Genomic DNA, 18189 nt, shown 5'->3' on the forward strand with positions numbered 1-18189 from the left:
TAGGAAGCTAAATGCTTTAATTTGTTAGACTAACTTTTTTCTGCTAATGAAGTGCTCTGCTTGGATTGGTCGTTCCTCTCAAGCTCCCTATCTGCTGCCTTACAGATCAGTCAGTCTTGTACAGAGAACTTTGAAGTTGTTGAGAGTCATGGAAGACATAAATCGAAAGTCAGGTCTTCTTACAGGAAAAAGTATATTTCCTAATGGCAAAATAGGGATCAAACCTTCTGTTGACCAGAAGATGGCTGGCTTTTGTAAAACCCTAGTAACCGAACCTTGTAATGAGATCAGTTGGCCTCTGGATGGCATGATGCCGTCATACTAAAAAGGACAAAAAAATCTTTTCCCAATCGGTTAAAAAATAGTTTAAAGAAAAAGTGCTAAGAATGAATTCAAAGTCGGGTGGTCATGTTATATTTTACATAATACACGAGAACTCTACAGTCATAATCTCTATTTGAATTATTTCATGATTAGAAATGTTAAATATTTGTTACTTTCATAGATCAGAGAGAGCAACCAGTCACTAGTGCTCACAGGCTCAGATTCAATCCATTTTAAATATTACTATTCTTTATTCTGTGGGCCAGCTTTATACTATATTGACTTTCAAGCTAGTCATACATAACATTGCAGTGTATCCAAAACCAAGCAAACCAATGTAAGAGTGCTAATACTGAGCTCTGTAGAGATAGCTTACTGAAAAAATGGCTGGGAAATATTTTTTTTTAAGAAAGGAAACTTCTTGATAAGAACTTATCAGAAATATTTTACCCTTAAATATTTATATGTTGGGAATTTTTTTATACTTTAAGATATAGATTTCATCCTAGCTCTGAGTTTAAATGAATCAATGTTGCGCCAAATAAATCCAGTTTGTGCCTTTCCATGGAAATACGCATTTGCAAATGCAGTTGATCTTGTTAATTTTTTTTGTATCTTATTAAGATTACAGTATGTTGCTATTAATAATGAAATGCAGTTGTTTTGAATGGTAGAAGACATCTGGAAATAAATAAATGCTTTCCTGCTTTTGCTTTTGAGGTATGCAATTATTTTGTCTTATGAGGGTATATAAGCTTGTGGTAGAGAAAAGCTGTGGGCCATTATGAAAATGAGTCAGATGGTTTAATTTTATGCAAAAGCATATAACTTGGATGTCAGGAACTGACAGGATTTTAGTAGCTCTATGATTTGTAGGCTGTAATATAAATCTGGATAACTATTGCTCTGTACTTAGCTGTGCCTTGTGAATCTTACTGTAAATCTATCAAAACTGGCTCTTATTTGTGAACTAGGAATTTAAGGGAGGTGGTGTAACTACAGAACAGACACTGTCTCTTGATTTCCTATGGGCTATACTAGCAAGCAATACCAGAAATGTGTGACTTTTATTCTAAGTCTCATGTAGGTAGTTAATTATTTGGTAATATTTCTGTAGCAGGCAGAGCATTAGTGAAAGATACAACGTCACTGGGTAAATAAATATAATTTCTTTATGTAAGACTTCTGAAGCTTCGTATAGGGGAAACTTGGTGTAGGGCTGTAGGGGAATATTAAAAAAGTGGACAAAATTGACACAGTGAGGTTTCTCTCTTAAGTTTAGAAAACTGTGGAAACTTCAGCTATTATTCTTCTTGTCAGCAAGTAGTTAGTGGATTCAGGTACTTAAATCACTCTTCCTATTTGCCCAGTTCAACTCTTTCCTTGTCTCTATATAACGTGCTTCCCTTCCTGTATCTGCTGTGAATGCAAGGGAGCTACATTATTGCAGACTGCAAGAAGCATTAGATATTAGGAAAAAAGTCTTTACTATGAAGGTGGTGAGACACTGGAACAGGTTGCCCAGAAAAGGTGTGTTGTTTTTCAGTGGGATGCCTATTTTAGCCACTTAAATGTGCCATTGTCAGCCAGCAATCACAACATCATGTTGCTAATTCTTCTACCTGGGCTGCAATTTCTAGTGGATCAATTTATGTGACAAAAGATAATTTTATAGTTTTGGTTGATGGTATGTCAGCTTCAGAAATTGTACTTAAAAATATGTGTTACTCTTGTACACCTTATTGAGTACACATGCTTTCTTACAAATTAAGACAAAGGCTTGTAAACCTAAATGACGGGTTCCTTCTTCCACTGAGTTTTATGAAAATATTATATTAATTTATATTAATAATACAATATAATCAATCTCTTCATGCAAAGCACATATTAATGCACTGAATGGATAATGCATAAATATCGGTATTGAACAGTTAGATACTGAAAAATTAATTAAAAAAATTGTTCAAGGTGTATCTTTTTCAAAAATTAAATGTTAATCAGAACAACTACAGTGATGCTGCATTTTTGCTTATGATCTTTATAATTTGTGCATGCATTATAATAATTTACTGACAATCTTCCATTCATATTTTTTGTGTTCTCTTTAGAAAAGCCTGCCAGACTTTTATTTATTACAATACATCTTTTGACAAAATTTACAAACAAGTTAAAATCATAACATGCTGTGATCTGGAAACAAACTGGACAGTTGTACTTGTGCTCAGCAACATTACTTAATGCACTTTTTGCCATAGTCCTTCTATAGTCAATCCTGTAGCATTGACTGTAATCAATTAATCAGTTCCACAATGTGACTTGGGCAGGGTATAATGCAAAGCATGGCTTTGCATTCACACTTTTCAGTGCCTGTGACCTCTTTAACTGATTTATTATTTGCCACAGGTGTCTTTTGAGCACAATGCAGTTACCCTGTGTTCTAATTATGTTCTTATCTTGCACATGTGTTACATGTTGACATTTTAAAATAAATATGCAAGATGGCACATCATTTCTGTTTGTGTTCAAAAACCTGCCAGCAGAACTTTGCCCCTATTCCACTAAAAAAGAGTTTATTTTCTTCACTGTCTGTGCAAAGCCACACACTGGCCCTACCACTGTGCGGTATCTAAGTTGTTGTCATCTTTTCATAGAATCATAGATAGTTAGGGTTGGAAAGCACCCTAAGATCACCTAGTTCCAACCCACCTGTCATTGGCAGGGGCACCTCACACTAAACCATGCTATCCAAGGCTCTGTCCAACCTGGTCTTGAACACCGCCAGGGATGGAGCATTCACAACTTCCCTGGACAACCCATTCCACTGCATCACCACCCTCACAGTAAAAAACTTCTTCCTTATATCTAATCTAAACTTTCCCTCCTTAAGTTTGAACCCGCTACCCCTTGTTTTGCCACTACAGTCCCTAATGAATAGTCCATCCCCAGCATCCTTACAGGCCCTCTTCAGATACTGGACGGCTGCTATGAGGTCTCCACGCAGCCTTCTCTTCTCCAGGCTCAACAGCCCCAACTCTCTCAGCCTATCTTCATACAGGAGCTGCTCCAGTCCCCTGATCATCCTCATGGCCCTCCTCTGCACTTGTTCCAACAGTTCCATGTCCTTCTTATGTTGAGGACACCAGAACTGTACACAATACTCCAAGTGAGGTCTCACGAGAGCAGAGTCGAGGGGCAGGATCACCTCCTTCGACCTGCTGGTCACGCTCCTTTGGATGCAGCCCAGGATACAGTTGGCTTTCTGGGCTGCGAGCGCACACTGCAGCCGGCTCATGTTCATTTTCTCATCGACCCACACCCCCAAGTCCTTCTCTGCAGGGCTGCTCTGAATCTCTTCTCTGCCCAACCTGTAGCTGTGCCTGGGATTGCTCTGATCCAGGTGTAGGACCTTGCACTTGGCATGGTTAAACTTCATAAAGTTGGCATCAGCCCACCTCACAAGTGTGTCGAGGTCCCTCTGGATGGCACCCCTTCCCTCCGGCGTATCAACCGAACCACACAGCTTGGTGTCATCAGCGAACTTGCTGAGGGTGCACTCAATCCCGCTGTCCATATCACCGACAAAGATGTTGAACAAGACCGATCCCTGAGGGACATCTGCTTTTCAGAGCATTCTTGTATCTCATAAACTAACCTTTGTACCAGTTCCTTCTAGTAGCAATGACAACATATATTGAAAATTCTAGTGGGTATTAACATTCATTTAAATGGGCTCTGAGTAATCTTATAGTAAAAAATAGAATAGGTAGAAGGTCTCAATATGGTGAAAGTGATTTGGATCATATTTGTATTACAATAGTCACATTTCTACAAAAATAATCCCAGAAGGTGAAAAAAGACTGTTGTTTATCAAAACATCAATAACAATTTCTACCACATTCAGGCTGTAAGGCTGTGAGGTTAATTACAAAGCGTGGGAAACTATAATGAATTAAAAGATATAAAGATTTCTCACCTGCTTGAACAGGTCATAGTTTCTCATAAAAACAAAGAGGAACAACAAAGAAATGGCTTTGATGTTGTGTAAAAGCATTTGCTGATGAAGACAATTTTTCACTCAAATTAATTGCAGTGAGAACAATGTTTGATGTGTGGCACATAATTGATGTGTGACACGTGCCGATAACCTTTGTCTGTGTTATCACTGATAAGGCATTCAGCATTCAGTTATTCTAAATACACATCAGATGTGCTATTGAGGCCATTATCCTGAAACATATTTACCCGCATTTGAGATCTTTTTTTCTTTCTCAAATACAGTCTGTCTCACCACTTTTTTGCAGCTGCAGAAGAATTGCCCGAATGAGTTGCTCATCACAATGAGGATCAAAACCAACCAGATGGTTCTTTCAGGCTCCTTAGGCAAATAAGATAAGCCATACTAGGGATATCCAGTCTATAAAGCCAGTTTTGCAGATAGACAGGAGACAGCTCTGCTCTCATTCAGAGCTGGCTAAGAGCCACTTACTTTGGTTAACACAGCACTGTCAAGGTTTGGAAACTACGTTGCAGTCCAGCCGTAACTGCATAGCTTTCAGCCAGCCTGTAGCCTAGGCCCCACATGTGAACATGGCAATAAAGAATTTGCATATGTCCATTCTTGAAACAAATGCTTCCAAAACACCATCCAAATCCTTCGAACCTAAGGAGCTTCAGCTTCCTCTCTAGTTCTAGGCTTGCTTGAACTAGAGAGGAAGCTGTCTGACAACCTTAGGAAAATATAATGACAGCTTGTATTATCTCTTTGGTGAGGCTCAAACTTCTGATGGGTAAGGTCCTGAACAACTTGATCCAATCTTCCAATTAGATCCAACAACCAAGTTGGTCCAGCTGTAGCCCAGAAGACCTCCAGACGTCTTGTTCAATCTAGATTATTCTACAATTTCATGATTAAATAATTTCAATTTAGCAAGAAGTGTTTCTGTCTGATTCTGTGAAGCTTTCCCTAAGCATCTTTGGAACAATCATATGTAGAAAAAGTTCTGATAATGGTATTTCATCTCTGAAATATGCTATTGTCATGGTTTAAGCCCAGCTGGCAACTCAGAACCATGCAGCTGCTGGCTCACTCTTCCCCCTTCCTCCACCTGCTCCTGGAGGAATGGGAAGGAGAATCGAAAAAATGTAACTCCCATGGGCTGAGATAAGAACAGCCCAGTAACTCAGGTATAACACAAAACCACTACTGCTACCACCAATAATAATAATGATAAGGGAAATAACAAGGGAAGAGAATACAACACCTCACTACCCGCTGACCGATACCCAGCCCAATCTGAGCAGTGATCTAGCCCTTCCAAGTAACTGCCCCCAGTTTATATAGCGGGCATGATGTGCTGTGGTATGGAATACCTCTTCAGTTAGTTTGGGTCAGGTGTCCTGTCTCTGCTTCCTCCTGGCTTCCCCTCCTCCCTGGCAGAGCATGAGACTCACAAAGTCCTTGGTCAGAGTAAACATTACTGAGCAGCAACTAAAACCATAAGCATTATCAGTGCTGTTCCCAGGCTGAAAGTCGAAAACACAGCACTGCATCAGCTACTAAGAAGAAGAAAAATGACTGCTACTGCTGAACCCAGGACAGCTATATAAATTAGACTTTATTAGCTATACAAATTTTCCAAGAATCTCTTTCATTCTTGTCTTTTCTGCTCATTTTACCAGATCAGGGGAAGGAGGTGAAATTACAGGAAAGCTTCTTACTGAAAGGAAGATGTAAATATGTCATGTAATCTTAAGCAACTCTGAATGCAATTTGAACTTTTTATAAAAATGTGAAAGCTTCATTAAATAGATTTTGTAAGGTCATTCTTCCAGTTTTTCTTGCTGCAGTCTGACCTTTTTCCCCTCACTAATGTTCTGTAATAGATCTTACAAATCCCACTTCCTTCAAATATAGTCTAAGTCACTGTTTCTAAGTTCAGAAATGCAAAGCAAAATCTAGGCTTAGACTTCTCTGTCCATTTCCTACCAGTAATAGGCAATTAAGACCATAGGCAGAAGGAGTTTAGCAAATACTACTCTTAAAATTACCATTAAGAAAATTCTTTGAAGAGTCAAATGCAAGCTGCACATAGTATATCTCATCTCTAGTAAGAAAATAAGATTTGTTAACATTCAAGACTGGACTGTTTTTTTATTATGGTATATTTACCTTCTGTCGTTTGTACATTTGGCATTTCCCACACCTGATTAGAGTAAAATCTTTTTCCAAGGTAAAGTCCTCATCACTGTAGTATGAAAATACTGACAACCTGTGATATCACTTCCTTCATACTGTGGGAAACAGAATAGAAAATCCAGGGATCCACTGAGATGGAGATAGCAGCAGTCAATGGCTTACAGTAGGCCCAGGCTGATATTCAGTTGGTGTTTATTGACAACCCTTCAACCTATGGTTATCTGAAATGCAGTGCAAAATATTTCTCTTGAGCTGATCTACATCCATGCAGTCACTGTGTCTCCTACTGTGCCCATATATTTTCCGCATGTGGACAGAGTTCATATCTGGACTCAAACCTGTAACCCTTCTGCTATAAGCAGCTTCTAAAACTTCAGACGACCTGGATAAAATGTACTGAAAATCACGAGGTAAGCAGGAGGAAGTGGTGTTTTGTAGCAAACTCCTGCATTACCAAAACAGGAGAAAATAACTTGCAGCAAAACAGGCAGCCTGTCAAAATATAGAATCATAGAATCATAGAACAGTTAGGGTTGGAAAGGAACTTAAGATCACCTAGTTCCAACTCACCTGTCATTGGCAGGGGCACCTCACACTAAACCATGCTATCCAAGGCTCTGTCCAACCTGGTCTTGAACACCGCCAGGGATGGAGCATTCACAACTTCCCTGGACAACCCATTCCACTGCATCACCACCCTCACAGTAAAGAACTTCTTCCTTATATCTAATCTAAACTTTCCCTGTTTAAGTTTGAACCTGCTACCCCTTGTCCTGTCACTACAGTCCCTAATGAATAGTCCATCCCCAGCGTCCTTACAGGCCCCCTTCAGATACTGGAAGGCTGCTATGAGGTCTCCATGCAGCCTTCTCTTCTCCAGGCTCAACAGCCCCAACTTTCTCAGCCTATGTTCATACAGGAGGTGCTCCACTCCCCTGATCATCCTCGTGGCCCTCCTCTGGACTTGTTCCAACACTTCCATATGTTGGCACATTGATATTTTTAAAGTAAGGAGTCAAAGTTTATGACTCAGAGTAGCAGTTATCTGATAAGTTCTGCCAGCAAAGCCTTGCTTTTGTCCTTAGAAAAGAAAAATATTTCTATATTAGATTATAGTATGACAAGGCTTTCCAAGGGGGAGATGGAGCAGTAGTACTGCTTCAGAGCCTTGGGCCCAGTCCCTCTCTTTTAAAACTCAGGGAGTGCATTTTTTTCCAGAGCTTTGAAATTATATTCCTACTGTAAACACAAACTGAAGCCTGTGTAACAGAGATAAGATTATAAGACATTCAAACTAGGAGCTTAGAACATCTTAGATTATGTAAGTAGCTTTCTTATTTCAAACCAATGCAAACTAGTTTTGCAGCAGAATAGCCTGTCCTAAAGGACTTGTGCATCTTCAGAACCTTGAAGCTGTTAAAAGTACTGAATTGTTTTAAAATGCTTGAAGTCTTTTAAGCCTATATAGAAAGCTAAGGTTCTTAAATCACATAAATTTCTTAACCTGTGTCCTGGACTCCCTGGTGAATGCAAAAAGGCCTGTGTCCACTGTACCTACTGCTTTGATGCTTTGAACCAGGACATAAAGAAAAGCTGAATGATTAATGTGATAGTTTATTTCCAAATGAAAGAAAAAGTCATATCCTGAGAACTCTTACTATCTCACCAAGTTTATGAAGAAAATTTCCTTTATGGCCCAAATTACCATCTGGTAACACAGAGGTAGTAACTGACAGCAACTTCCATTTCAAAATATCAGTGAGCACTAAAAGAATGTATCTTTTAGGTTAGAATAGCTGGGACCTGACTTTTATCTATAAAATGAGTTTATAATGCGAATGAACCCAAATTCATGCTAAAATTCCACAGAATCCAACCTGATGTGGCAGGTGCCAGCAGCCCTGGAAACATACGTCATGGTGCTCTGACCAGCTGAACAACAGCAAAATGTAAGCAAACCACTGAAATGTGCATTTAGACAGAGTGTGTAAATAGAAGAACACAGTTAAAATGCAGTAACAAAAAAAGAATAGTGATTGTTTCATGACAGTAGTGAGTCAACACTCATTTTTATAATCCAGAGTAGTTCACTTGTAAATTATACCTACCATGAATATAGAATCATAGAATGGTTTGGGTTGGAAAGGACCTTAAGATCACCTAGTTCCAACCCCCTTGCCACATATATGCTTTTGTCCTAAACTTGACAATCTGGAATCTGCAGAACGCTAACATAAACTGAGATAAAGACATTGGTCTGGAATGATTTGACAGGCAAACTTTTAGTTAATGCTAAATAATATTCTTAAAGAAGAACAATTTGTCAAATACTTTTCTCAGAAAATGTCTACTTATCAAAATCAAATTCTGTGATGGGAGAGCACTGCTGTCAATAAATTCATCCAGCTAAAGGTTTAAAAAAATAAAAGTTGACAAATTTAAATTTGTTGTCTTCAGATTAATCAAATCCTACTTTTTGAGTTGAAAAAACTGAGTTATCACCGGAAACATCGTTAGTACCTCTAATTCATTGATTTAAAATAGTATTTTAAGGTTTTGTATATAAAAAATTAGATCTTTCTATATATTATTTCCATTGTTTCAACAAATGCCTCACATAATTCATTGATGGTACAGGCTACCCAGAGAAACTGTGGCAGCCTCATCCCTGGAAGTGTTCAAGGCCAGTCTTGCAGTGGCTAGGCCAGGTCTAGTAGGTGTCCCTGCCCATGGCAGGTGGGATGGAACTAGCTGATCTTTAACCATTCTATAATTCTGTGTGGGAATAATTTGCAAATTTTAAGAGAATAAAATATATCTGCCTTTTTTTTTTTTTTTAATTGTTAGCTTTAATGCCTTAGATTGAAGTAAATGTCTTAAATATTTGCCTATATTAACAACTTGCTAGCTTTATTCTATATAAAGAACAGTTTTATACTACAAATGCATTAATCCACTGCTTAAAAATATCACTGGGATTAATTTTTCCCATTAAAACACTTCAGGCATGCCTGAAAAGAAATAATTGGCAACACTAACTGCTTTCATCAAGGACAAAAATTATCTTTAATTCAAGGAAGTGAAGGCATGATCAATTTCTTCAAAAATTTGAATGGATCACAGACATTAAAAATAAGGAAATTGGCTTTGCTATTCTTGTTTAATTTGCTGGTTAAACTAAAAAGCTGTGAAATAAAATACTTCTGCTATTTTTATCTGGCTTCTTTTTTATAATTGTAATGCAATCAACGACCAAATGTGATTCAAATTTCTGCTTCAGGTTCTACTCAAAGAGAATAAAAATGATTATTTAGAACTATGTTCTTGCAGAGTGCACTGTTTCCTCTTAAATCCCAATAGTCACTGATAACATTTGTGCTCTGTATGTAACGTGTACAAACATTAAATCTATAGCTCAGCTGGAATGATGGTGAGTAACATGCAAGTTCTCACTGGCTATACCAGTGATGGATGATTTACAGGAAGAGGATAGATATGCCAACATTGACTTCTGGTTTTAAGTCCAAGACTGAGATACCTCTGAAATTTTGCTTTCTGTTCAGTTGGTTTACATATAATCAATAATTTCCCTAGTCCTCACTGAGCATAAAATTCTATCAGCTTTTTAATGCAGTAACATGAATCCTACTTTTTTTTTTCAAACCACTTTCTTTCAAAATATATAATGTCAGTGAAGTGTTTCTCCTTATTTCTTGATATTATTTCCTGGGACAGTGTCCTCTTGCTTCTATGCCAGTGTCCCCCTTTGTTGTTAGGTGTTGTGATTAATGCCAGTGTACCCCAGTACAACACAGTATTTCGACATGAGCTGCATAGCAGCTGCTAGAATACAGACCGATTGGGTTTTGATGCTTTGACTTGTTTTGAGGTTTTTGTTTTTTGTTTTTTTTTTTTAAATAATGATGTCGCATTTGTTTCTTCAGTGATATCCACTGTCATCATTACTGCAACTGATGAGCAGACTTCAGAACTAACGAAATAACTCATATAACCAGTGAGCAATTAACTCCATGATGGCCTAATCTGAATGGAGAGCAAGACTGTTCTAATACTTTACAGCACAAGCTGCTTTCTAATGAGCTACTAATCTTTTCCAGAAAATGGGCTGTTCTACATGCTTACTGGACCTTATTTCTTGTTTGCAAAAATATAAATAGCAAGAGTACTAGCTTCAGTGGATCCGTAATTGCTTAAAAGCAATTCACTTTGTAGTGTTACTGTGAATTCAAGAGAATACTAATAAAAAATATATAAACATGGCATGGTTTTGGCCCCAAACCGTGGAGGCCAAATGTTTCTTTGTAGTCTTCTAATTAAATTTAAATAATCCCTTTCAAAAATGGCAAGTGAACAGATGAAAATGAGCTGGCACAGTCTGGAAAAAGAGACTTCTGAACTCTAGGGACCTGGCAATCCCTGTTCATTACATTGTACTGATGCCAGTCCCGTAGCAGCCTAACAAGTGAAGGCATGAGTGAGAGAGGAGAACTCACATGATAGCACATGGATAGAACAGCAGGGAGGTAACTGTTTCCATGCAGAACATTTTCTCTGTTCTGTTGTAAGCTGACATACGAAGTTGACATTTCTTTGGTTAGTTGTTTTTATTTTTTTGCCCTTAAGAAGTAGTTTATAAATGCTTTTCTTCTTTAACCTCATTTTGGTAAGTAATCTGTAACAGCAATATCAAAACAAACGGAATAAGAAAAACATTTGGGTGTGAAATTTCGGCTGCTAAGTTTAGGAGTATGGCAAACTAAATTTTCCTATGAGGATCAAATAAAAGTCATCTAGAGTTGCTAACAATCCAAATAACATTGCAATTTTCATCCCACCATCCAGTCAGCTTGAACATAAAACTCCAGAACTGAGAACAAGCATTGACGAGCACCTTCTAAAGTAAAATGGGCTTTCTGCTTAATCTCAACAAGACTGAGCAGTAACAAATGTAGGAGAGATTAATACAAGTGATTTCTTTTGGCAGAAGGATTATGAGTTTTGGAAGGCAGATGCAGGGACTGTGAGAATGAAGACCCTAGGCCCATTGTACGAGAGGATCTGGTTTGAGACCCTCTTAAGAACCTGAATATGCACAAGTCCTTGGGACCTGATGAAATCCATCCGCTGGTCCTGAAGGAGCTGGCGAATGAAGTTGCTAAGCCACTGGCCATCATATTTGAAAAATCATGGCAGTCAGGTGAAATTCCCAACGACTAGAAGAAGGGAAATATAACCCCCATTTTCAAGAAGGGGAAAATGGATGACCCAGGGAATTACAGACCAGTCAGTCTCATCTCTGTGCCTGGCAAACTCTCGGAGCAGATTCTCCTGGAAGGCATGCTAAGGCACATGAAAAACAGGGAGGTGTTTGGTGACAGCCAGCATGGCTTGACTAAGGGGAAATCCTGCCTGACCAATTTGGTGGCCTTCTATGATGGGGCGACGAGACTGATGGACAGGGGCAGAGCAGTTGACGTCATCTACCTGGACTTGTGCAAAGCGTTCGACAATGTCCCACATGACATCCTTGTCTCTAAATTGGAGACAGATCAATTTGATGGGTGGACCACTCGGTGGATAAAGAACTGGCTGGATGGCCGCATGCAAAGAGTTGTGGTCAATGGCTCAATGTCCAGCTGGATACCGGTAACGAGTGATGTCCACCAGGGATCAGTGTTGGGACCAGTCTTGTTCAACATCTTTGTCGGTGACATGGACAGTGGGATTGAGTGCGCCCTCAGCAAGTTTGCCGATGACACCAAGCTGTGTGGTTCGGTTGATACGCTGGAGGGAAGGGATGCCATCCAGAGGGACCTTGACACACTTGTGAGGTGGGCTGATGCCAACTTTATGAAGTTTAACCATGTCAAGTGCAAGGTCCTACACCTGGGTTGGAGCAATCCCAGGCACAGCTACAGGTTGGGCAGAGAAGAGATTCAGAGCAGCCTTGTGGAGAAGGATTTGAGGGTGTTGGTCGATGAAAAAATGAACATGAGCCGGCTTCAGTGTGCGCTCGCAGCCCAGAAAGCCAACTGTATCCTGGGCTGCATCCAAAGGAGCGTGACCAGCAGGTCGAAGGAGGTGATCCTGCCCCTCGACTCTGCTCTCGTGAGACCTCAGTTGGAGCATTGTGTGCAGTTCTGGTGTTCTCAACATAAAAAGGACATGGAACTGTTGGAACAAGTGCAGAGGAGGGCCGCGAGGATGATCAGGGGAGTGGAGCACCTCCCGTATGAAGATAGGCTGAGAGAGTTGAGGCTGTTCAGCCTGGAGAAGAGAAGGCTGCGTGGAGACCCCTTGGCAGCCTTCCAGTATCTGAAGTGGGGCTATAGAGATGCTGGGGATGTAGTGATCGGACTGTAGTGACAGGACAAGGGGTAGTGGGTTCAAACTTAAAGAGGGGAAGTTTAGATTGGATCTAAGGAAGAAATTCTTTATTGTGAGGGTGGTGAAGCACTGGAATGGATTGCCCAGGGAGGTTGTGAATGCTCCATCCTTGGCAGTGTTCCAGGTCAGTCTGGACAGAGCCTTGGGTGACATGGTTTAGTGTGAGGTGTCCCTGCCCATGGCAGGGAGATTGGAACTAGGTGATCTTAAGTTCCTTTCCAACCCTAACTATTCTATGATTCTATGAGTTAAAATGGGCATTAAGTTAGGCAGTATAGGTCCAGGAGGGCACAAATGAACATTTAAGGGTGCAGGTAGGGTGAAGCACAACTGAGGTGGCTAGATAAAGACAAGTGAGAGATCTCAGACTCATTATAGGGTTTGTTGTGGTGAGCAGGGAAAGACAACATTGAAGAAAGTTAGGGAAAGGACAAATGGAAGAGGGGAATAGATTTGTTGTAGAAAATTCACCCAAAGCATACAGCTTTGCAGCAGTTGTAAGTATAACCTTGTAGCGGGTGGAAACATACTCTTGCTAGAGAAATTCAGAGGTGGAGAAAAGGTTATAGCCTGTCTCAGCCTCCCTCCAGGGAGAAGGAGGCCACTGCAGCCCTCAAATATCAGGTAATAATGAGCTTGAGCAGACTATATGGATGGTCCTTAACAACACACTGTTAGAAAGACTGCTCTCTGTAGAAGTCTTAAAATGCAGGCCAGGTGAGTACAAGTGCATTAGCAGGTCATAAAATGAGTAAATGTAAGGGTCATATAAAATTAAAATAGATAAAATAAAATAAAATAAAATAAAATAAAATAAAATAAAATAATAAAATAAAAGGTACTTCTGTTTGCTTGAACATTGTTGTATTCTGGCCAGTAGGTTTGAGCAAGATTGATACTATGTATATTTGTGTGTGTGTATGCACACACACATGATAAATATGTTGATAGAAAAAAAAAATCTATATTTAAATATTAAGCATCATAAGGGACCAAAACAGTCACAAGACATGAGGATAAGTCGAAAGTTTGGGGTATCTCAGTATCTGTACTGAAAAAATTCTTTAGCTGGTCTCATTTGTTAAGCTGAAATAGCATCCAGTTCTATGTCCAGAATCCTGAAAATGTTCCATTTAGGGATATACTTATCAAGATGATATAACTTCCAGACTTTTTTTCCTGATGCATGAGTTTTGTGTTTGATGCTGTCAGATAAATAGAATAAGCAAAGCGCCTCATTAGAGGTCAATACCTAACACTGAAAGAGTGATTTTCATTCTGTGCAAATGCAGTTGGTTTTATTGCAACTTTCAGCATCCAAGAAGTGGAGAGAGATATAAAAGATTCTTATTAAGAGCAAACAGACAACCTGCAGTTCTATTAAGAGATTAATCTCCTTGAAAGTCAGCAAAATTTCTTTTGAAATTCTGCAACAAAGCTTTATATATCTGCCATCTGGCTCAGTACCATAAGCACAGGAAACACTGGAGTGTTGTTTTGCCATACAGTGGTAAGGATTTGTGCTTCACATAACATTTAATTTTCTGTCTTTGAATCAGTGAATCAATAGAAGAAGTTTAGTTTTGAAATGTTGCAGCTTTAATAGATTATCAAAATCTCACACTTAGGACCTGATTCAAAGACTATTAAAATCAGTACAAAGACTGACTCTTATTGACATTGGTAGGATTCACATCATACCCTCCAGCTTATCTTTGCACTAACAGACAGCTTCAAAACGTTCCTCAAGGAAGAGTATATCTTTCTTCTTATTTTTTCAGACACTTTGAAACTGAAGCTATGTGCTTTTCCAGAAGCTTCTTTGCAAAGCATCTCTTAGCCATCAAGCCTTGTGGACGTATACTCTTTGATGATAACATTGCATTCAGAAATTATAGTATTTTGAGGTTCACACAAGTGAATTATTAGAGGTGCTTATTAAAGGCTGAGATAGACTTGAATATGTCTTATTTACTTACTAGTAAACCATATTAAAATAGTATTGTAACACTATCGTACATTGGTGGACAAACATCTGTTAATATGATTACTATTAGAAATACAGTGATATTTTGAAGGTATCCATGTTTCCAGTGTAAGAAAACTCTGTAGATAGTCAATCATTTTCATAAGCACAGGGCAGGCAGTATGAAGGTCAAGTAACAAACTTCCTGCAAAAAAAAAAAAAAAAAAAAATAAATTTAATGAGAGAATAGGTGGCTTAAAGCTCCATGCTGTTTCAGTCTCTGCCTATTCCTCTTAGTCCAGAAAAGGTAGTTTTATGGGATTGTTTTTTTACATTTAACATGCATTATCCTTGTGGGAAAGTGTGGCATGAAGAGATTTTGGCAGTGTTTGATGATAAAAAAACAAATCAAAATGTTGTTTCATCACTGCTCATTGTGCCACATTTTAAATGAACAATGCCAAATGTAATAAACTATTATTTGATTGCTGGATGAAGGTTGCAGAAAGCCACTGTGTCATCATTATTAATTTTATCAACTAGGGTTCTGCAGGTGGACATTAAGTCTGTTGCAATGTCAGCATGAAACATCCATGATCTAATTGGCTTCCCTGCAGATACTTCATGTAGCTTCAACTTGGAAAGAAAGGTCAGAATTCAAAGAACAGATGGCAACCGGCTAAAGTAATTAAGTGCTGAAAATCCAGTCCTTCCTTATACACATTGCACAGAAGGTTTAGTCAGAAGTTTGACCAGCAAAATCAAGAATTCAGCATATTTTTCCCCTTTTCTGATTCTAACAATTCATTTTCCACTAGAAATAAGATATTTATAGCATTAAATAAAACATTGAATACATTAAAAGTCCTCCTAAACAGAAGAAAAGGAACAATTCTAATTTAGAATGTTTTCATTATGCAAAACCTTTCCCTTTCCCAGGGAATAGCAAAGATGTAAAACAAATTATACGAGTTGTCCTCAGTACCTTGTTCTTCAGTTCAAATACAATAGCTTATAGTTCTAGTTATAGCCATATGATCAGCAATATAAACTATCAAGTTTTTGAGAGATTAGCAAAATCAGGTTACTTTATATCAAAAATTTGGTTAAAAAATATTTCTTAAAACACAGGGAAAAATAATCATCTTAACCATTGCTGTGGGTAAAATAGTTTCAATCTGGGTAAATTTACTTAACTTAATTTACTGACAACACAACTTTTTTACTATGGATTGGTTTTGGCATGTTTTATACTTGATCCCTCCCAAGAACTTCAATGAAAACCTCAGCCCTTGGGGGTGCTTCTGCCCCAGCATGGGTCATCCACAGTTATGGTCCCTCAGTAATCCCTGCTCTAACATGGAGAACATCCTTCACAGAATGCATCTCTAGCTATGTCCCCAGAAGTGGCCTTCTGATATGCCTTCCATTTCTCCTCACCTGTATCCTCATATGTGCCTTCCTCATGGTGGCTGTGTCTGTTTCATAAATAAGTCAAGGTTGGCGTATGAGGGATCTTTGACAGACTGCAGTGTTATTCCCATTGATGTCAGAGCTATCCATGACCAGCAAAGGGCAGCTCATGACCTCATTCTGCACAGGACATTCACTAGCCATGTGTGCCCCGTACACCCAATGCAGCTGCTTGACTATGTTTACTAGCACTTAGGAAAAAAATAACCAGACAACAAAACCCAGTTGGAAATAAATTACTCATTAATTTCCCTGTGTCCCATAGTTAGTCTGAAGTTTTCATAGTTTTAAATTTATGTGACAAAGTGTTGTAACCATAATATGTCATCACCAGATAATAGGTAAAGAAATTGGTGTAGGTACCATAATATTGTGCTTTTCATTATGACTCTGAGATAGCTCAGTTCCTACTAACAAAGGTTTTCAAAAAGCATTTCTTATCAAAAAGAATGTTGAAAGGGCAGCAATTTGAGCAGAAGCAGATAATTTACTCCTTATAGTTTAGGTGCTCTTACCACGCACCCCTTGGCCAACCACTGTCCTGTGATTAATGAAGTGGAAGGCACAGAGAACAGTGCATGACAACAATTAATGTCTGCTAAAAAATGCAGACATGCAGGTTTGACTCTATAACACTGAATGAACAAAGCTGTTCAGGCTGCACTAATTTGCAATAAAAGTTTTGAGGCAGCTATTGAACAGAGATCCACATATGGCATTTCTACTGCAACAAATACGTATTTGCCATACACATTTCAGGACTATGTATAGTCACAGTGAAACAAACCAGACTGACTCATGGAGAACTCAGCCACAGGAATACCTCTAAGTTAGATTGGTTTGAGGAAGATGTAACAAAGGTTATCAGATATACTTGCAACTAATAGCTTTGTGTGAACCTGTGTTAGAATTGAGCAAAGATATTGAACATCTTTTTCATTCTTGAGGTTTATGCCGGAGAGATACAATCCTGTGTTCTGCATTTGCTATATTTATTTCAGATTTGATACAAAACTAACTTGATTTTTCTTTTTTAACTCTGACTTCAATACAGAAGATGATAAAATAATCACAATTAAAAAAACCTTTGTGGATTTCCTTTACAGCTATTGCTCCCCACTGAGAAAGGGAGCAGGCATGAATCAAATTCTCACCCCCCTTCCTTTCTTGCTTCTATTCCTTCTGAGAAAGAAAAGCAGAAGATGACAGGGAAGAAGGGTTTGTGCATGCAGGAATTTGAAAGTTTATGTTTATACGACATGCATGGGTTCATAGTTCTTGATTGTTCACACTCAGCTGAGAGTGATTCATAATTACCTTATACCTAATGGGTCCACACCTTGCTTTCTTTACATATGATCCAATGAATTTCTACATGAGTGCATCAAATGAATGTATCAAATACAGATTCATTATAGGTCTCTCTGTAGATAGCTTCCTGTTTCTTTGTAGCTCAGACAGCTTAGCTGATTATTTTAGTTTATTGTGGCTTCAACTTACTTTAGTCTCACTTACTTATAAAGGCATAAACCACCACAGTCTTGCCAAAACATTGCTGACACCTTGGAGAACTCCACAGAACTGACAGGTCTCAAAAATACAGAGAATAAAAATGGCATCTCATTTCCTACTAAGAAACCCATCATTAACCTGTGGTAATGCCTAAACTGTAAATTACAGGCTTTGACAGACAATTTGTATGGTTCAGTCACAGTTTTTGCTCTTCTTGACATAATCTTACTCACTTATTTTTGGTGAGAAATGAGAAGTGTTTGCTCTTAGCACCTGACTGAAGCTTATTAGTTTAAAAATAGCAAAATAT

Source organism: Psittacula echo (assembly GCF_963264785.1).
Source record: "Psittacula echo genome assembly, chromosome: 2".
In the NCBI taxonomy this organism is placed as follows: Eukaryota; Metazoa; Chordata; class Aves; order Psittaciformes; family Psittacidae; genus Psittacula; species Psittacula echo.